The sequence below is a fragment of the Lycium ferocissimum genome, unplaced genomic scaffold, assembly GCF_029784015.1.
Source record: "Lycium ferocissimum isolate CSIRO_LF1 unplaced genomic scaffold, AGI_CSIRO_Lferr_CH_V1 ctg535___fragment_3, whole genome shotgun sequence".
Lineage (NCBI taxonomy): Eukaryota > Viridiplantae > Streptophyta > Magnoliopsida > Solanales > Solanaceae > Lycium > Lycium ferocissimum.
In genome coordinates, this window is record NW_026725958.1 from 108,800 (window position 1) to 131,372 (window position 22,573).

The 22,573-nt window shown below is 35.3% G+C and overlaps 1 non-coding gene across 1 annotated transcript; it reads left to right on the forward strand.

The window, feature by feature from the left end:
• Positions 1-72, forward strand: TRNAR-CCU (transfer RNA arginine (anticodon CCU)). The gene has a single exon. It is a non-coding gene; the product is annotated as a tRNA-Arg (tRNA).
• Positions 73-22,573: the final 22,501 nt, after the last annotated feature.

A 22,573-nucleotide genomic window follows, 5' to 3' on the forward strand; every position in this document is an offset into this window, starting at 1 on the left:
GCGCCTGTAGCTCAGTGGATAGAGCGTCTGTTTCCTAAGCAGAAAGTCGTAGGTTCGACCCTACCTGGCGCGCCACTTTGGTTCTTTTTAATTCATTTTTTAATTTAGGCCATTATATTTCAATTTATTCAAGATGAATGGTGAATGCTGTCTTAATGCCTGGTTACAAATTCAAACCAATTATCAAGTTTTAAGGAAATTTGGCAATCAAACTATCGTGATCTATCGAGTAAACCAACGTTACAACAATAACATACCGATTTAAACCCCCACAAAATGAAGTTTGGTGAATGAACCAACATTATAACATTTATATGAAAGTAAATATATAATGACGATACGAGCGTCGTTGTAACATCACATAGTATGCTTTAATAGTATTAAATACCATCACATATTATGCTTTAACGGCATTAAACAGAAAGTATTCAAATATACAAAATCATGCGATCAACATAAAACATGAAGCTTACATGTAGGAACACCATCGAATGTCTAATCAAAAGAATATAAACTCACAAGTCTAGCCTAAATCTTGAGCAGCTAAAATAATCAAAAGAATACATAACCATTATAGGTGTATTTTTTTTCGGAACAAGAATACTACGAGGGTGTTTAAATTGGCTTTTTAAAAGTAGCTTATGAACTAAAGTGAAAAGCCATTTTGGCTTTGTGGCCTTTCCCTTTTTAAAGTGTTCAAAGATCTTTGTTAAGAAGAAACCATAAGGAAGACCATGTCTACCCTTATTGGTATGTACGACCTTAATCATGTGCTCGATCATTAGAGACGGCAGGCTAACGGATTGATGTTTGCTAGAGCTTCAAGGAGATACAAGTCGATGATAAAAGCTTTGCTTCTTCCCTCAGTTCTTGGCAGCAACACTTTGTTAATAAGCTCGAACAGAAGCTGATTTTCAGGATTTAGTTGTTTTTTGAAGATACATTCTCCAGTGGTTGTGCCTTCGAGCTTGACAGTCAAGTCCTTTACAGACTTTATTCCGTCGGTAGGTACACCAAGGATATTGCTTAGCCTTACTTCATCCAATTTAATCTCAGATCCATTCACATAAGATATCAAGGTGGTGTAGTCATCAGAATAGCAGAGGTTTGCATAAAATTCCCTTACTTCTCCGCCCTAAACACTTTTAGTCCGGAGCAACAAAACGACGACTCCATTATGGAACTCGATCGATCTCACTAATTCGGTCATTCCGTCGTACTGTTGATCTTTTCATAAAACACTCTCCCAAGTAGCACTTTTGCTTCTCGCATTCTCTTTGCCGCCCAGCTTCTAATTTTCTAAGCCTTCGTCTTTTTGCAGAGTGATCAAGTAATCCTTTTGAACTGACTTTTCTTTTTCTAAAAGATGAGCATCTCCCCTTTTCTTTGGAATGTGCATCCTTCTCCTCATATCCTTTTTCCTTTTCATTTCTTCTTTCCTTGGAGTTTCTTTCTTCTTGAGTAGGATTTTTCTTTTTCTCTCTCGAGACTTCAGAAACCACGATATTCTCCGGTAGATCAATTTCCTTGTCGATGAGCCTTTTTCTCAGCAGCGTTGTTCTTTTTTCCCTCCAGTTTCCTTTGACTTCTCTTGAGTAGAGGCACCAGATTCCTCTGTAAACTTTCCTCTTGACAATTTTTCTTTCAGACTTCCATAGTTGCCTTTTTACACTATTTGAACAACATCATCACAAAACATCTCACTCTCTACTCCCTTCTCTGCCATTCCATGTGTCTTTAAGTTTTCCTTAGAGATTTTATTTTCATCGCAGATATGCTCCTTTGCACTGACTTGATCCTCTGTGTCCCCACCCTTTTCTTCATTTTCTTCAAAGTCCTCAATGTATTGAAGAGCTTCCACGATAGTCTCAGTAGGTTTGGAAGGAGTATTTTCAGAAGAAGGTACAAATTTTTTGTGAGTCCTGGAAGAGTCCGAAATTTTGGGTTTCGAGGGAGTGATAGAAGGATCTTGATTGAACAAAATAGGGAATTTTAGGGAAGAGGATTGAGGTTCTGGTTCTGATGAGATTGAGCTTTTAGAAGGTGAGAGAGCAATCTTCATTTTAGGTATAGTCGAAAATTCGTTTTGAGACATGATCAAACCGAGAGAGAAGGAGGTGGAAGCCCGTTAGTTCTTCACTAAGAGATGGAAGCCGCAGTTCTTCACTAAGAGTTCTAGAGAGAGAAAAGTCTGAGAGTTCAAGAAGAGTGGGGGAAGGGAGCCTTTTAGTTAAGGGAAGTTAGCGACGAACCATTTTGATTGGCTGGGAGAACTTTTCTTAATCAATTGGGTTGGTTCAGATAGATGAGGTGTTTTGGATCAACAAGGTTGATATAAGGAAAAAGTTTAACGACATGGCACCCTTTAGCAATTTAAAGACATATCAATACTGAAGAATTACTAACTTGAGTTTAGGGAACCAGGTTCTTTGACAAACGAGAATTAGCATGAACTCTGGGCAGAAGTAGATTCTTCAATACTTTAATCATCCTAGTATTTCCCTGTGTGTATACATTTACTCTTGTCAATCCCAGTCATGTAGAAGAACCTTTGGGGGAGCAAAATAAATTTCTTATAGATGGGAGAGTGTAGAGCCAGTTTTGCCACAATCCAAAGGATACACTCTCATTTTGGTAGGTCTTGAGTGAGAAAAAGAAATTAATTTATTTTTGTTCGACGCAGTCTAATATTTGAGCCACACTGAGTGTCCCTTTTGAATGGCTCTTCTCACTCAAGCCTTTTGGCAGAATTATTTATCAGACTTAGGAACCCAAACTAATTTGTGTCCCTTATCATGATAAAACGGATGAATCAAATTCTTCTTTGTCCAAGCAGCGCGGCACCTACTTCCTTGCCCGGAGACCAGGTCCCTCCATTTTGAGTTTCTATTGATGGATTTCTTTCTTTTCAGAAGATACTGATGTCTAATTCTTAAGGCATCTTTGCAGCAATTTCTCCAAGCATTGTGTGTATTCAGACGATTTCCACTCTTAGCAATGATTTTTTAACAGGGTTGTTAGAAGTTTTATCATTCTGAACGTCTGAATGAAATAACATGGGACATGGAAATAACATCATAAAAACTGAAACTAAAGTCTGGTCATGCACATGAATACATATAGATATAACATGAGTAAAATATTATTATAGGGAGAGCATAAGTATAACCGACAACATAGTTTGGTTACTTGTACCCTACCAGCAACGCTCTCATACTTTGCCAGGGATATGAGATACAAATATAACATGAAAGGATCCAAACATTATTAAGGAATCGTCCTAAACACGGGCAGAGCGATCCTCATCCTACGGTGGCTAATGTTGTTTCAGGCTGCTTGAAGCCATCTCGGTAATCTGTGCAACTCCCAAAAACATGAACATGGAAAATAGATGGCACTTGAGCCCATGGTTTTCATAAATCATAACTTGCATGTACATGGATATCACCTCATAATATTCTTGCATGAAAACGTGTAAAGCATGTAGAGTATTTTCTTCAAAATAAACATAATAAATTATAACTTGCATGTAAGAACCCATGGAATGCAAAGTATGGGTTTTCATGGATTACTACGTGATTTTCAATAATCATAATGAAATATCAAGAACTCAATAATGGATTAATAATACTTCAATACTTAGTATAGCATGGTACATGGACCTAGGGTTATCATGAGCGTGGTTAAAAACTCTAGTTTTCGTATAACTTCATACTTTATGGAAGAAGTGGCGTGGGGGAAAAACAAAGATGTTCCCACACGTAGATAGTAACCCTACATACTTGGTAATGCTCTAAACTTGTATTAACAATCTGATTTTGGAATAAGAGTTCCAAGGTTTAAGTCTTGAGTCCTTTAAATGGGTTTTCTTGAAAGCCCTATATTAAGAACAATGATTTCATTGTTAGATTATGAGAACACATGTTAGAATTCACTTGGAATGGTTGGAATAGACTTACCTTGGTGTATTCTAATGGTAGGGAGAGAAGAACTTCGTACTAGGGCTTGAAGAATGTGAAAAACTGATTTTTAGGAGTTAAGTGTTGTATTTATACAAGTCCTGGCTCGTCCCCAGGCCTTGCTTCGCGAGAATTTAGACACGCCAGGCCATCTTGGGGCGCCACAAACCAGTAAGGTAAGGCCAAAGCGAGGATTTTTGTGAGCCTGACTTTCTCGCCTCGCGAGGATTTTGGCGAGCCCGGAATGTCTTCAGTAAAATGGCCATAACCTTTTGTAAACATGTCCGATTGACCTCTATAATATACCGTTGGAAAGATATTTCAAAGGGCGACAAATTTTTTGTTTTACATTTTCTCAAATTCTTAACATATTTTCACTAAATCGGGCTGGAAGGCAGATCTACAGAAAACTTAGTCGATTCTATCGAATCTGAGCACCCCTGTATTAGCCATTTTGAGACGATCATATCTCCTTGATCCGGACTCTGATTGGTCTCATCCTTATATGCATGGAAAGATATTTCTATGTACTACAAATTTCATTAAGGAACCTTTTCCAAATTCCTAATGAATCAAGGTGTTATGGTTGCCCCAAGTAGGCTCCTCAGCCATTTTCGCAAAACGTTCAAACCTTCAATTTCCTCTGAAACTCTAACGATACGAGTCTAACCTTTATTTTAAGATACGGGGTGTTACAACACTCTACTTTTGAGAGGGACATTTTTTAATAACGTGTCCAGGTTTCCTACACTTGAAGCAGCAACATTGTTCTCTTGATTTTTCTAAGTTTTCTTTTCGAGACTGGTTATTTCTTCGAGCTTTCTTCTTGCGTCCTTGATTAAAACAGTCCGGGTCAGCCTCCTCCTCTCTTAAGTTACTTTTGGCAGCTGCGTTGTGTCTCAGTCTCTCTTTTTCTTTCGACTTTCTTCTTTCTAGATCTTGCATGGTTTTGTCATTTTTTTATCTTGAGAAGTTCGAACTTTGTACTGAGCTTGGCAAATCCATTATGTGTACTTTTAAGAGCCTCCCAACTATCCTTTGTTGTCTTACAAAAGGCAACTAAGTTGTATTGACCTGATCCAATGCTTCGATCCAAAATCCTTTTAGCATTTTTATCCTTTTGCAGGGTATAGCTATCTTGTGCAGGAGTAGGAGTGCCATCTGAGATAATGTCCCATAGCTCTGGGTCCTCAGCAATGATGAATTTTTCTATTTTGCCCTTCCACCAGTCATAGTGTTCTGCACTGAATCTTGGTGGTTTTGAGATACACTCCCCCTTCGTTTGGTTTGACGAGCTAGCCATGAAGAGGATCCTTTCTAGGTGTTAATATTTTAGAAAGTTTGGTTTGACGAGCTAGCCATGAAGAGGATCCTTTCTAGGTGTTAATATTTTAGAAAGAACCCGCTCTGATACCAATTAATGCAAGCCGTGTGTCCACTAAATACTATATGAGCGACTTGGTTAAGTACCAATTCCCTTATGTAATGCCGTAAGTACAAAAGGCAAGATATTACTGTGGAAAACTCCTTGCTCGCGGATTAAACATTACGACCTACCCCATTAGGATTTCAACTCCACTACTCGAGCAACTTCAGGTTACAACTCTATGGAAGCTAGGAATTAACTCCTATAATCCCTCACCTTTACAATAACGCTTATGCAACCTAGGAACTAACCCCCGTAGTCTCTCTTCACTTGCAATGCTCCGATTGCAAGCACATCCACTTGACTAACTCTAGCCAAAGACCACTAATACATTTAGACTAATCCTAGCCTAATGTACCACTCAACAGCTTGAGGAAACATACTTCCAACAAGCACCCTTTGGGACTTTTGATCTACCTACAAACAACTTCATTTAAAGAGAAGAGTAGGTTTACAATTTAAGCACGAACAAATAAAGACTCACAACAATATAAAGAACTTAGACTAGATCTTGTATATGGATCAGGTTCTTCAACTTGTAGGTGACTCTGTTTTGGAGAGATCTTGAGAACTTGTGTCGCTAGCTTTGCTCGATTTAGATTAGGTTTTCAAGTCTACTCAATATGTTGCCATCATGTTGTATATATAGTAGGAGCATGTGGGATGGATAGATACCATTTGTTCACTTTGACCTAAAGCATGGGCCAACTCACAGTTGTACTTGTGTGTAGCAAGTGACTTGAATTTACAACTGTCTCTGCCGACAGCGCAAGGTGCACAGAGAGCAGATTATAGACCAGGTCTCTGTCTGGTTCTGAAACAGTTTGATAAATCATCAAAACACGAATGCACTTGGGACTATCAGAGTTGAAGATGGAGTTGTCTTTGGTTGTAGTTTTTGCAAATAATATTTGATTGTTTGAATGTATTGAATGTGAAAATGGGGTTTTAGGTGTTTTTCAAATTCCAAATATAACTTCAAGTCGTATTTGAAATTTATGGTTAAACACTAACTTTCAAATAAAATGGAAAAAAGTGAAAAATTATCATGAGTAAACAGGTCCTAAGCACTTTTACGTGGCACCTATGTATCTCATGAACGCTTGCGTCCATGAAATTGTGTGTGTGAAAGCCACTTGTCTTTGACATGTCCAAAAAACAAATTAGTTAATGGCAGTTGTCATTTAAAAAATAATAATTACAACACTTATAATTATTGAAAAAAATTACAATAATTAACCTTCTGCTCCAAAATTCTTTTCCCCTAACCCCTACGTATACTCTTTCCAACTTTCTTCTCTGGCAAACCGGTCTATCCCATCTTCAGTAATAATCTTTACACGGTCAAAGATATCTACTCGGTTAGACAAATCATGAGTGCTGCAAAATTAGATATTTTGAAAATAGCCATTTGTTTAGTTTTACTGTATGCACGTTGAAAATCTCTTTGAAAGATGTATTTCTGGTCATGTTTCACTGGTGTTTCCTTCGACCATCTTTTAATGTACTTGATTTTATTGGTTTTCTTTTTTGCGATGTAGTAATAGCCTAATTATGAAAAAAAAAAATGTTGGTCTTGCAACAATGGAGAAGAGGCACCACGGAATATGGATGAAGGTGGAAACGAAAGCATTTGGAAAAAATAGTGAAAAATGAGGAAGGTGTGTGAGCCCCTATATTGAAATGTAAAAAAGAAATACATAGTAAATTTTGAGGGGGGAAAAGAAGAATAAAACTAGAAAAAAGAAGAAAAAAACTAATTTAAGTTGTTCACGCGCCAATGTGGAGTGCACCAATACACACACATTTGTCATGTCGTGTTCGCAAATGACATGTCTGCTGTCGTTAGTTAAGTTTAAGTGTCAAGTTTGAGGACAGTTTAACTTACAAATTGTGTCAAGTTTGAGAGGCTATCTAGGTATTTAGTCTAATCAGTAAAAACATCTTTTTTTTTTTCGTAATAATTAATATTTTTTTAGGGGATGTGCTTAAGACTAAGTGAACACCTATTTTGAACTAAAGGGAGTAACATTTATTTATGCAATTTTTCATAAATCATAAAAGTTTGAAAAGTCCATTCAGAAGGTCAAGTTTTTAACACACTTTGGTCTCGAGCACAATTAGCAACTTCTTAATAGTCAATGATGTTCCAAACGTTTAACACAATTTCATCGAGTTCGTTGCGTTTTGCACCCCTAACATATGTCCTTTTTGGTGATTTGCACCCCGTTCTATTTTTATTGGCAGAATGGCTTGGGACCCCTTGAACTTGTCATCTTTTATTTAGTGCACATTTAAACTATGCGTTGACTTAATTACCCCTGAACTTGGTAATATGATAGCCTTGACCCTCCTAGATGCTGATGTGCACAAAGAGCGTGAATACACTCTCTTTTAGGCACGTGGAAGGGTCAAAAATCAAAAATTCATTTTCAAGTGGAGTATTTTTCAACCATTAATCGCCACATTTCAATATAATGATTTATCTGTTCCAATTGTATTTCTTTTTTGTTTTTCTTAATATACATTACGTATTTTATCCCAATTGTGTTTTTCTTATTTCAACTATGGATTTTTTTTTTTTTTGGGATCCAAATCTAAATAACTTAGTTGAAACTCTATTTGTTTTAGCCAAATAAAAAAAAGGTTTAGCAAAAGTAATGAAGTCTAGACGGGGTATTTTCTTTTTGTGCAATTACTATTTATTTCAACTCTGCATTATTTTTTTCAGGTCAAATTTTTAAAAAATTGGATGATATTTTTTTTATTTCTTTTTTAGATGCAATGATTATTTGTTCTAACTGTTTATTTCTTCTTTTCCTGGCCAAATACATAAAAATAACTTGATTAGATTATCATTATCTTTAGTCAAATAAAAAAGTATGGTCAAAATATTGTTGTTTCATTTTTTTTTTTTTAGATATTCCCGAAAGAGATGATTTAAATAATTGGTGAACTTAAAAAGGTAATATATATATATATATATATATATATATATATATATATATATATATATACTGGAATATCTAATATTTTCGCTATATGTTTCTCCTCCCAATGGATAAAATACCATACCACAGTTCTGGTTTGATGAAAAATCCATCTTAAACTGTAACTAAAGAAAAAGTTTGGTCAAGGTCTTTGGTGAGTTAGCTAAAAAAATACATTTATTGGATTCTTATGTAATTACATCTTCTACACTCTTGATGTATTTATGAATATTTATATTATTGTGTAATTACATCTTCCACACTCTTGATGTATTTATGAATATCTATATTACAATTGCAACGATTTTGTGATTCATTATGATAGACAATATTTATTTTATTTTTCAGTGTTGCAATCAGGGAAGCTGAAAAGTTGGACGGAGAATATGAATGAGGGTAGTAATGGGCATGACAGACCGCCTTGAGAACAATCACAATTTGTCATCATCGGTACACCATAATAACTTGATCTACTATAGTGTACATCATAGAGGACTGCAACTAACCATGAAGTAGTGGGAATTTCTAGCTTCTGAGATTTTAAGTGCACTCGACCTTTATTCTCATGTTATTTGTTAGAGAAGAGGCATATAATTCAAGATTAAACTTATGCAGCAAAAATGGAAATGCCATTATTGCTGCCATTGCCAATGTTTTTACCTGAAACTACTCCAATCTCTTATATTTCATCTTTCGCTTCCTATACGAACTTTTTATGTTTCTACTGTACCTGTATTTTTTTGGGTTAAATGTAGTTTATTTTAATTGCGCTGCTTTATGAGTGTTTCTGTCACAAACTACAATTTTAACTACTGACTTTATGTCTGCTTTATTAGTTACATCCTTCTGTAAGTTTCTTCCATCATAAATATTATAATAACTTTTATAATTGAGACATGATGATTAACCAATACTTCAATCTTTGTGCCTTTTTTTGGGAATCCGCGACTTTTGTAGGACAAAAAAAAAAAAAAGTTGAACCAAACTAATACAAAAAAAAATAAAAAAATAACACAAATAGGATTCACGCACTAATTTAGTGCGTGAAAGGACCAAACTGCAAAAATAACAGTTTGGCCTTTCACGCACAAAATTTGTGCGTGAATGAGGCCTACATTTTGTTGGGCTCAGATCTTTGTCTCCTCTCTTTCCTTGCACCATCTTCAACTATTCCCTTCATTTTCTTCTTCTTATTAATTACTTTTCCTCCTCTTTTTTATTTTTTTTTATTTTTTTATGGTGAACAAATAAATGGGTCCTTTTTTTTTAAGTTGAGAATTAAAGAATATTGAGAACACATATAGATTTTTTGACGGTGCACCTTTTATTCTTTTTTAATTCTTCTTTTTGTTTTCCTGTTATTATTCTGCTAGGATCTTGGTCTATCTAATACTGTTTGATTTATATTTCTCTGTTTCACTGTGTATAGTTCATTTTGGGGTCCGGAACCAAAATGACTCAATAAAAAATTAAGTGAACCAAAATACCCCAACAAAAAAAAAAGTTACGGAGACGGAGCCGTTAACTGCTTTAGCGCAGTATTTTACTACGCTAAAGAATTTTTTTTTTTTTTTTTTTTTTTTGCATAGCTCTAGCACTGAAGAAAAAAATTTGGTAAACTTTTTTTTTTTTTTTGAAAAAACTTAGTGTTTTTTCCATACTTTGACCAACGATTAGTCGTGTGTCAAGATTCCGAAACGTTAATATTTTATATAGAACTCGATATTTTTTCTCGCGTACAATAATGTAGGCCCAATACATTGAGGATACATGACGTTCGGATAGTCATTTTAGGGGTTGAAAAGGTGCCATCAAGTAAGTTTTGTTTGAAAAAAACTTAGTGCTTTTTTTCATACTTTGACCAACGATTAGTCGTGTGTGTCAAGACTCCAAAACGTCAATATTTTATATAGAACCCGATATTTTTTTCGCGTACAATAATGTAGGCCCAATACATCAAGGATACATAGACGTTCGGATAATCATTTTAGGGGTTGAAAAAGTGCCCGAAGTAAGTTTTATTTGAAAAAACTTAGTGTTTTTTCCATACTTTGACCGACGATTAGTCGTGTGTCAAGACTCCGAAACGTCAATATTTTATATAGAACCCGATATTTTTTTCGTTGCATAATAATGTAGCCATTACATCATGATACATAGACGTTCGGATAGTCATTTTAGGGGTTGAAAAGGTGCCCGAAGTAAGTTTTTTGCACTTTTTCGGCAAAAGTGCAAAAAGTGGTTTTACGCTCTGGTTTTACGCTCCCAATGAAGCTCTTCGCGTTGGTGAGAATTTTCGGCAATATCTCCTTTTGTTTCTTGCACTTTTCTCTTAGTAATTGGAATTGGCTCTTTCACTCTTTCAAATTTTGTTCTATTTATCATCTAGTTTGACCTCTGTTTTGGTGATTTTTCTTTGTTTTATTGCACTTTCTTTGTTGGTAATTCAGATTTGGTGGGTGTATGGTAGTTTCTATTCTTGTGAATGAAATTTCTAGCAAGAAATTGTTCATGCATGTCACTAATTGTATGTAATTTCTTAGCTTATATTTTCTTTAAGGAGTTGGGTAATTTGCTTAGGGTTTGAAATTCAATAATGAGACCTAGCCAATTTATCTTTTGCCGGTCATCTTTTTATCATCGTAATACCTTTCCTTCAATTATTATATTCCTGACTATGAGTAATCAGTGATTTTCTTTAGATATGTTGTAGTAATATTTTGATAGCAAAGGAGTTCTTTCGTCTTCTTGGGGTTTTGATCATTCAATCAAAGGTTCACTTCATAGTTAGACATTAAACGCGTTGGTAAAGGTCTAATTCATGACAGAACTCCTTTCGTTACTTTCCCTGTTGAAGTGTCAATGTGTTGTATTCTGACTTATCAAAGGTGAGATTCTACTTCGTGTACCTTGATTTGACTTATCAATTTTTCTTTTTATGTTTGCTCTCTTCCTTCTTTCTTATTAGTTTGCAATGTTATTCACTTCCCAACGACCAACACACCAAATCCTTATGTTCAAAGTCCTTTCGATTCCATATATAGCTGGAGATTTAACAATTTCTGCGGACGTTATTCCTGAGGTTTTAGGTTCGTCCAATGCTGACAACGCTGCAGAGATTCACTGAAACTCAAGTACAAGGCGAGCCTTTTAACACCAGTGATGATTGTAGGTGCTATCTGTTTCGCGTATACTCAAAATAGTGAAATTTCTCTGTAACAAATGCTAAGCTACAATAGTTAGGGAATCAGCTTATTGAAGTGAAATTAAAGTAGCAATTCAAACGACATTCTTGCCTTCTCTTTGTTGAAGAGTCAAAGTTCTCTACTCTGTGTAGTTATCAAGCTGAATTTAATTCCAGGTTATCTTAGTGCTTTTAAATTGATGTATAACATGCTCTTCCTTGATCTCCAGATGAGATACGTTATGCAGTAATGAAAAGTATAATCCTCTCAAACTTTTTTTGGTGTCATCTTAGGAGGGAAATGGATAGCTTCTTTGTGTTTACTCTGCTTTTTACAGTGGGTTTTGTCGGTGACTTTTCAATTTCTTCATTACAGAGGAACACCAAATGAGCCTAACATTGCAAATCATCACGTGTCGATGTTGTTTGGCGGAAACCCATTTTCCTTTCTTCTGAATTCAGCTCATTGAAAGCATCATTTTAATCTCTCAATATATGACATTACTGAATATTTATGATTTATATAGTTGGAATATAACGGTTGCATTTTACAGGTTCTGAAATTGGAAATTGCTCAAGGTGCGGAAGAGGGGACACAACTTTGATCATAAGAGGTTATTTCTAAACTTTTTGTATGCTGATGTTATATGTTTAGCTATAATGTTATCGGCTGAGTTTTGCTCCTTTGTTTCTTTATTTCTTTTATTATGGGAATTTGATGGATTTTATTAGTTTTTCTATTCTTTAGATCCTTTTTTGGTTGGATTTTGTTACATGCATCTTAGTATCTGCACCTGATTTACACATGCATGCTCAGTTATACTAATATATTTAGGGGCTTGGTCTGAGTACATTCTTGTGACTTTGTGAGCTAAGATAACATTTCAAGGGTGATTTTTTGTGATGGCCCAGTTTGTAACAAATGTTCAGCATAGTCTTGATAGTAAGAAAAAAAGATTACTTTACTAATCAACCTGAAAGAATGATTGTTTTGTGCTACATTACCAAGTTATAGTTTTTTTTTTAATGGTGCAGAAGAGGACTACTTGAAATAGAGAGAATGGGAGATGAAATTATTGAACTGGTAATTCTACAGGCTATAATGAATTATTTCAATTGCAGGGAAATACAACAATGACTAAAGAATTATGTTGTTGAATACTGCACTAAGAGTTCACAACCTCGAATTTTGAAGATGGTTTCTAGGAAAGACAATGTGGTGATGAACTGCACACAGGTATATACTCATTCTATAACTTAGTAATTTGATTTCCCAATCTGCTGACCTGCTTCATTTATTTCAACGTAGACGTACAAGAATATATCATATCAAATTGATACGGTAGTCTCATAATCCCTTCACCTCTTTACCATTTGAAATCTTAAAGAATGATTGTCTAGAGAAAAGGTTTAATAGACATTCTGCACGTATATTGTGGAATTTTGATTGGGGAGGAATAAAAGGATTTTTCAGGGAGAAGACATGGTGTTTAATTGATTCAAACAGTATATTCATAAACCAGTGATAAATATCTTGCTACAACTGCTTGCTTATGTTTACAACATTGTCATTGTACTTTTTTTTAAAAATCATGGTATAAACTAGCCAAATAATAGTGTAAGTTAAACGGATTACTTTATAATATAAAACGTATTATGTTTTGTTCTTGAATGGACATAATCTAGAGTTTACCACAAGTCTAAACAGTACTACGAGCTGAGTGAAAAAAGCAATCAATACAAAATTAATTTCATCTGCTAACAATGAGGTGATCATAAAAGCAGAAATTCTTTTCCTAAAAGATCATTCATAATGCCATCCAGTAAAGGATCCGTTCATGTTTTACATAAATAGAGAGGCGAGGGAAATCTTGCTCAAACATTTCATATAAACAGAAGGAGATGGTTAGGAGTTGATGAAGGATAGAATAATATTTTTGAAATCCGGATACAAGAATTCAAGTGCATATTTCATATGAACTGGCATTATGGTTTTAGCTCGAAGATTCTGAAGGGTGACTCAGCTTTTCAACTAGAGTTGGTTGTGGGACCTGTTGGCATAATGCACACTTAAACATGGGAATTCGAGGTCAGTCTAAATATCACGGAAATAACTCAATTCATATTTGTTCTATATGTTATTTTGCTTGAAATTGTTGTAACTTTAATATGAACTCATCTAGCTTATTGTAAGCAGGACTTCGCAACATATGCAGAGGCATGCTTTCTGGTATTTAGTGACATGGTGAAGCATTGGATCACACTCAACAAACCTTATACATATTTGTGGTACAAGGTTATGATCTCGGCAGCCAGTCATCACAGGGGTGATGACGATGATATATCCTTCTTCATGACTTTTATAGAGAAGAAAACGGTGGCAGGTTCGAGCCTTACATTGCTGCACACAATGTCCTGTTGGTTCATACAACTGCAGTGAGCATTTTAGAAAGAAGTATCAGGTAGTCAATAGATATACTTTCACTAACTCGATTCACCAGCACTTTTATGTCCACAGTGATAAATCAGACAGCCCTTATTTTACAAAGTTCTCTTTTGCTTGGCAACATCTAGCAGTAAATCGCATAATGAGCCATTTGATCTTGTGTTTATGTATACTTAGAGGCTTCCATGGAGATCTTAACGAAAATTTAATGATTATGTTACAGGGTGCTATCTAGAATTGGTTGGCTTTAATCAGATCTGGATTACATTGCAGCACTTCGTTGATGTAGCTTCAGCCAATTATTATTCCTTTTTAAAAAACTGACAAGAGGTATGGATTAATTGTTGGTATTACCGGATGACAATAGTTGGTAAGCTTTCTTGGAAAATGAAAACTGATAATTATAGTTTACAGTCACTGATTTCAAAAAAAAAAAAAAAAAACTGATAATTATAGTTAAGCTCTTATATTATCAGGACACTCTAAATATCCACTGTTTGTGCAATATGCCATGCACATTATCAATTTATTAATGTCAGATAGAAGGTGAAATTTTATATCACTATACTAGGCATTTATATACATAATAGTAAGTACTCCCTCTGTCCCAATTTATGCGGTACAATCCGGATTTCGAGAGTAACAAGAAAATCTTTGACCGCGATTTATTCGTATGTCCTTTAAATATTTTAAACTCTTAATTACCGTGACCTAAAGTACTTTTATGTAATTTCTAAATATGTAAATTAATTTTCAAAAAACTTAAAGATTGCATGTCCGAATGAACGGTCAAAATAGAAAAGTTCGAGATAAATAAGTTTTCACTCTTGAGATTAAAAGTGTCTCACAATATAAATCTATATTTACTGTTAGATTATTGTATTTTGATATCCACCAGGTGTGTACGTGTGTATGACTTTATGTGCCTCACTTTGGACTCACCGCATCTGGGCTTAAACTCAAATCTATGCATGACTATTGCAGGACAGTAATACCCTTTTGATTTCATCAGGATGTTTCTACTATTATGTTAATATAGAAGTGCTTTACAAAGTGTGTATGTATAACTTGACTTTGCTAAAATCTTAGTGTCAAGGTATATATGTGTTCGTACATCATCATTCATGCTCATTCAAATTTTCCGTATCTGTTGTTGCATTTAACCTTCAAGTTTTGGTTAATTGAATTTCTTCTTCAGTTTCATTTCGTCACAATGCGCGTCCCAAAATTTTTTGCTATCATCCTACAGAGTAAAGCTGGTTCTATTCTGCATCAGAGATACCACTTTGCTCGAGGACCCATGATATTTTGATGTTGTAATTTCGAGAATGAAACATTTAGGGAATGCTTTGTGATATCAATGAGAATGAACTCTAAAATTACCAAACTGTAAAATTACAAATGTTTGAGGTATCTTATGTGATTTAGTTGGCGGATAATTTTCAAAGTTTGCTTAGATACCTTTGCTTGCACTTTCTTATTACATGGTTAGAAAAAACTTGGTCATAGATGCAGAATTGTGAAGTGAAATGTTGTTCAAAGTTATTAGCTTAATAGCATAATAAAAATGCCATCAGGCACCCGTGCGTAGCACGGGCACGCCATCTAGTTATCCTTAAAAATGCCATATGGACAAAAAATCCATGTGGCAGTGCGTGTGTCAAATGTTCATGGGTTGTCAGCATCCAGGTGGGGTTGTCCCTGTGATATTATCAAGTTGAGGGGCGTAATTAGGCCAATGTAAAGTTTAGGTAAAAATCAACAAGTCAGGGGGGTCCCGAGGTATTCTGTCATTTTTATTTATGATTCGCACCCTAATCTCTTTATTATGTCGCAAAATAATAAAACCACCCTTTTCTGAATTTTCTACGAGGGCAAAATATTCAATATACAAATACAGAGACATAAACGCATGGCATAAAATGAAAATTGCACTCTCTGTTTTTCCTTCTTGCTCTCTGCGTCTTTCTTATACATCTTCAGTACCTCACTATCATCTTCTTATTCATAAATCGTGAAGCTTAAACCCATGATAAAGAAACTCTTAGACAAAAGATGAAATCAAAAGTTGAAAAAGAAGAAAAGAGCAAACAGGAAACTCTGCATCGCATACTTAAGAAAATGATCTGCATATCCAAGTCTCAGAATATGTGAAATCCAATTGTCCTTTTTACATCAATTTCATGTGACACCCCAATTTCTATCATAAAAATTAATAAAGAACCTGAAGAGTGAAGGGAGAAGAGAAAGCTTTTCTTGATCATACCATATATATTTCTAATTAATGGACTAGTAATATGATACTTGGTCTAACGAGTTGAAAATATTTTTTTTTTCTTTCTTGATTTGAGTTATGAGTGAGAGCGAAGATCTTTCACAAATGAAGAGATTAGTGCCAAAGCACAAATCCTCTACAACTCAGGAAGAGATTTGTTGCTGAAAGGAACATTTCTTTCAAGAAATATATTTTTGATTCTGTAAAACCCCTCGACGGGCATGGCCAGACACTTTCATTATTGTAAATTGCTATTTTGTCCTGCTGGAAAATTTATAATTTATGAACAAGAAGATGATAGTGAGTACTGAAGTTGTGAAGAAAGACGTGTGAAATTATAAAGTAGATTTTTTGGAGCTACAAAAAATTCTAGATATTTAGTAAAGATTCTAGAATAGACTAGTATAGTATCTTAGATAAATATCTTAAAGAGATTTCTAGATAGTCTAGAGTATTGCTAGAAGATAAAGTTTTTCTTATAGATGTATCTAGAAGAATTTCTAGAACCATCCCTAGACAAGTATCAATAGGGGTGGCCATCTTGGATAAATATCTTGAAGAGATTTTTAGATAGTCTAGAGTATTGCTAGAAGATAAAGTTTTTTTATAGATGTATCTAGAAGAATTTCTAGAACCATCCCTAGACAAGTATCAATAGGGGTGGCCTTGAGCATTTGTAACCAAATCATTCAAGCCAAATCAAGAAAGCCTTTCTTCTATAATCAAGTTCACTTATCTAAAAAATTTCTTTTCCTTTCCAAAGCTTCTGTTACACCTTGAAAAATCTTCCGTTGATGCACAGTGAATAGATTAACGAAGGGCACGAAGTATACGATGTTGCAATAAGTAAGAGATAGCATTTGATGACCCTAATCGAGATTTCAAAGACATTCGAGGTAAGAGAAGAAAGTTTGCCAAGAAAGGCAAGGTATACGTTATGTATCAGAAGAGATTTACCAGTAACAAGTTAATGGTGACTTAATGATGTCTTGGAGAAGAGTTATAGCGTCCCTTAGATGGTTAATGAGGTATTAAACAAGTGTTAAACAAGTGTTAAGAAGGTTCCATAAGGATTGGAAATCAAACGAACGACGAAAATCATTTCAGGGAAATGGGGTTATACGACCGACTTATACGATCCGTATAAGATTATACGGTCCGTATAACACCCAACAGGAAGATGTTTTCCCTGATGGTGAACCACAGACACTTATACGGACCGTACAATGTTATACGGACCGTATAAGTGGTCCGTATAATGCCCGACGGGCTGATTAAGTTGCAAATATAAATACATGTTCCCACTTCACTAATTTCATTTCCCACACTTCTTCATCTCTCTCAAGGCTTCTAGAGGGTTCCACACACCTCATATACAAGAATACAAGAGAAATCAAGGATCAATATCCTAAATCCAAGTGAATCAAGTGCAAGAAACTCATTAGGGTTCATCCAAGACAAGGAATCTCATTGGAAGTGGAGCTAGGGTTTTGCTCAAGTGAAGTATTTCCACTCAAAGCTCATTCCCACACTATCTAAGGTAAGTTTTATGATCATTTCATGTTGTTTAAAGTATTGAGAGATTGAAAGACTTGGATTGTAGAAGGAGATAGAAAATGGGTCATGAATATGAGAATAGTGACATTATTGAGTAGTAGCTTGGGATGAGTCATGATTCTTGATATGTTGTGATTATAAATATGTTATAAATTACATTAAGAACATGGGATAAGCATTATATGTGAGAAAACATACTAGTGTACTATGACCATGATTATGGATGAATTAAAGTGAAATTGTGAAATATGGATAATGTAGGTGTATGAAGATTGTTGGTTATGATATTGTGAATGTATTATAGACGTCTGGGAGTTGATATACGATATGAGGAAAGTTGTATAAATAAAGGAAATGCTTCCCAATTTTCTCTAGCTTTAGTTGAGCATGTTCATGTAATCGATTAGCTAACGATAATACGAACTCTCTTGAAGGTAGAAACGTGAGCGTTGAAGGAGAACGATCAAGCGATAGAATAGCTGAACGAAAAGGTATGTGAGGCTAGTCCCTTCCTTCTAAGGCATAACTCTTATGGCATGAATTCTCTTATTTTTCCCATGGCTTTCTTACGTCCCGAAAATTATGAGTCCATGATTATAAAGAGCTTCACATGAGATAGAGAAATGAGATAGGTTATGAGCATGATAGTGATGATGATGAGTTAAGTCCAAAGATCCTAAAGCTAATGATGCTAACTATGACCCATTGATGTCGTTTATTGTATACACTCACCTTATATGTTAATTCCTTCAAGGTGAGGCAGAATGCTTATGAATGCTCCATAATGGAATCGGGGGTCCACGACCTTATGTTACCCCGATAAAGTATAGTTGTCTTTGAGTTCCTATGCATGCATTATGATGAGTACATGATGATGATATTACACTGCGCCTATATGGCCGGGCAGACACCGCTAATGCGGGCAGCGTATACACCATGTCTAGATCCCTCTTCTTGGGTCATAGTTAGCATCATTAGCTTTAGGATCTTTAGACTTAACTCATCATCATCACTATCATTCGTATACACCATGATATCATGATATGATGCTTTAGGATCGTTAGACTTAACTCATCATCATCACTATCATGCGTATACACCATGTCTAGGTTATGAGCATTTCCTTTTCTTTAGTTGAATCTTCTGATCTTAGTTAGCTATCTTGGGGTAGCAGAAGGTCTCCCTGATTTAAGTTTTTTTTCTGCTAATTCTTTACACGGTATCAGAGCCATAGCCATACGTTGGCTTTTGAATATATTTTCAAGATTGGTTTAGTGGTTGATTCAATTGGTTTTTCTAAATGGATGTGTGTGGTCGTGCTAATGGACTGGGGATGAAATTAAACCACTCTAAGTACAAGGTATGAAAGACCTGTTTGGAGTCCTACCTTTTTGGCGAGGATTTGTGGAAAATTGTCAATGGGATTAATGACACGCTCAAATTATACCTATTAGTGGCGTAAAGAAGATGTTGTCAAATATAGTAACGCAACAAGGTTGGGGTCGAATTCCAGATGGAATATGGATAGAAAAGGGTACTAATTGTATGTGATACTGGTCTTTAAACGCTTTGATTCTATTCCGAATAGTTTGGAATAATTGTTTTATAATATAAACTAGCACTATGACTTGAATTGTAATTAATGCGAGAGAGAGACTAAGGTTGTGTTCCCCGTTTTGATTAGATATTATGCTTCAGGTTTCAATGTGATATACTTCTAATGGTTGTTCTAAGGATTTGCACTTGATCTCTTAAAGACTTCCTAATGTTTCCCAACAGTTAGTCCGTATTTCCTCTTTATGATTTTCCCAAATATGAAAGAGTTGATATTAAATAACGATCAATAATGCCAATTAGACTTGGTCTTATCCTTAAGTTAGTCTATTAAACCAGGGTTAACGCTCCGAGTCATTGTTATTCAATCTTACCAATGCTAACTCACTTTCACAAGAAAAGTTAGAATAATGGCTTAGGCTAATGCTTGCAATCATTAGCCCACACTAAAACACAAAGATTGAATAAATACCAACAACCATTATGCATATATCAATAGTAGAAACCCATTCACATAATACCCTTCATAGGATCCACAACTTTAGTATTAAAATTAGCTACTCATACTTTTGTTCAACAAAGAAAGCTCAAAAGATGACATAATGTACTTACAATGGTAGCAAATGTGAACTAAGGATGAAGTTGAGGCCTTAAATGCTCCAACAACTTCACAAAATATCTAATAATAAGAGTTAATGCTCTAAAGTGAATGAATAATGGCTGAAAAACCTAGACTTAACTATTCATAGGACCAAAAAACGCGCCAAATTTCTAGACAAAAACACCCTTCGCGGCATCGTTACGGACCGTAACACGTGTTACGGTCCGTCCTTTGTCAGCTTGATATTAGGTCAACCGTTACGGCTTCCTTCGACGGCCCATAACACAGGTTACTGTCCATATCTTCCAGTGAATCTCGGCCTCAAGTCTTCAGTGGATATCATCTTGACATGCATTATGACCCACGTTACGCCCCGTAACTTACGTTACGGACCGTCCTTCTGGGTCGAAACGTTGACAATCCTTCAGCATGTTACTGGAATTTCCCTTCAGATTACGGTCCACGTTACGGCCCGTAACATGAGTCACGAACCGTCCTTCTGAGCCGTAACGTTGATAATCCGTCAGCATGTTACTGGAATTTCCTCTCAGGTTACGGATCACGTTACGGTCCGTAACACGAGCTATGGACCGTCCTTTAGCTCCAAGTTGTCCCTTTTTCAGTGATTTTCTTCATTTTCGTTCCTTAGTCAACCAACCCTACAAAACATCAAAATAACATAAGAAACGATATAAAAACACTTTAAAAAAAGTAAAACTTCTAGTAAAAAGACATCAAATGTGCCAAAATTTCACGGCACATCAAGTAACACAAATCCTCCTGCCGACGCACCGGAAAATAACGACGCACGTAAGAAGTGGAAGCAAATTAATGCTAAGGCGGAGTTCTTCCTGAAGAGGTCCATCTCTCTTAGTTTATTTGATCATATTATAAGGTGTAAATTAGCTCATGAAATATGAAGGATCCTTGATTGCTTATTCAATAAGAAGGATGAAGCTCGGCTATAGATTTTGGATAATGAATTGGCCAACACCATTCACGGTAATCTTTCTATCGCCGATTATTTCTTGAAGATTAAAAACTTAGTTTCTGAAATCCCTCTATTAAATCCGGACGAGGCTATTTCTGAAGCACGAATGAGAAGAATTATAATTCGTGGTTTGAAATCAGAACATATTCCTTTTGTTACATCAATTCAAGGGTGGGCTCAACAACTATCCTGGGAGGAATTTGAGAATTTTTTTTATCGTCACAGCAGTTACTAGCCAAACAGTCGGCTGGTGTATTTGTCAAAGAAAGTGAAGGAAATGCTCTTGTAGCCGATAAGAGGAATTTTTAAGAAAAACAAGAGATAGGCTGCACTCTCGATCCTCGGGTGGTTCAAGCTTGCTAGGAAAGAAGGAAGATTCTTCTAACAATTACGTTAAGAAGCCTCTCAAATGCTATCGGTGCGACAAAATAGGACACATAAAAATATATTATCGAGTCAAAGAGAGTAATATGGCTCAAACTGAGAAAGTTGCTCAAGAAGAAGAAGAACGGGGAAGGTGCTTTGTAGCTGAGACTCGAGCAGTAGATGTCATGGCTTCCATCAATTTTGAAAGAGAATGTATTGTGGATTCAGGATGCGGGCACCATCTCATTAGAGATTAATCTAAATTTTTCAACTTTTGAAAATAGAATGGTCGTGATGTCATTGTAATAGCAGATAACTCAGTTCATCATGTGGAGAAGGAAGTCACTTTTGTTATCAACGAGAAGCCGGAGGACTCTATCACTCTCAACAGTGTCTTTCATGGTCCAAGTATGAGGAAAAACCTATTTTCAATTCTAAATGCTATAGATCTTTGGAAGTTATCTATTATTTGGCCCAAATGACGTGAAGTTCCTTCAAAATATCAAAGACCTCAAGGCAGATATTGTTACGCCCTATTTTGAATGGGTCCAAGATAGTTTGCAACATCCCGATTCTTCTAACTGGTTTAAAAGAGTTAGAGTCGCCACCTTATTTTTAAAGAAAATCAGGAAACCTATATGTATTTGCGTGTCTACTCCATTTTTAGTCCACGGAACCTATGAGATTCTAGATAAGGGTTTTATTTACCCCAAGGGGAAGGCATTAAGCATCCCTTAGAGCTTGTCCGAAGACAGTCCTTAAACTTAGTTTAACTGAACACTAGAGGGGCATTATCTATCTGTTTATCATTATTATTACCTATTTTCAAAATGTTGTGATTTCATGAAAAGCTACAATAGGTGATAATATGCTAAGTATATACAGTGTATTAAAAATGTATGTATATCAATAGGAATGTACAAAGGAGTGTAAAGAAAACATACCTCGTTCGATAGTAGTGTATTTGTTAGTTATCTATTGGCCTAAAAGGTATATCAGTTGGTGTAAAGAATGTATACAACTATATAAAAGATGTATAAAATATAAGAGAGTATGTAAAATAGGTATATCAAGTATATAAAGAATGTGTGTATATTAAACATATAAAGAACATATTTCAAGTATAAAGGAGTGTATATCAAACATAAAATGTATAAAGAATTTTATGACTAGGTATGCATGTTAGTGCATAAAGAATGTAAAAATAATCTACGAATATTCATT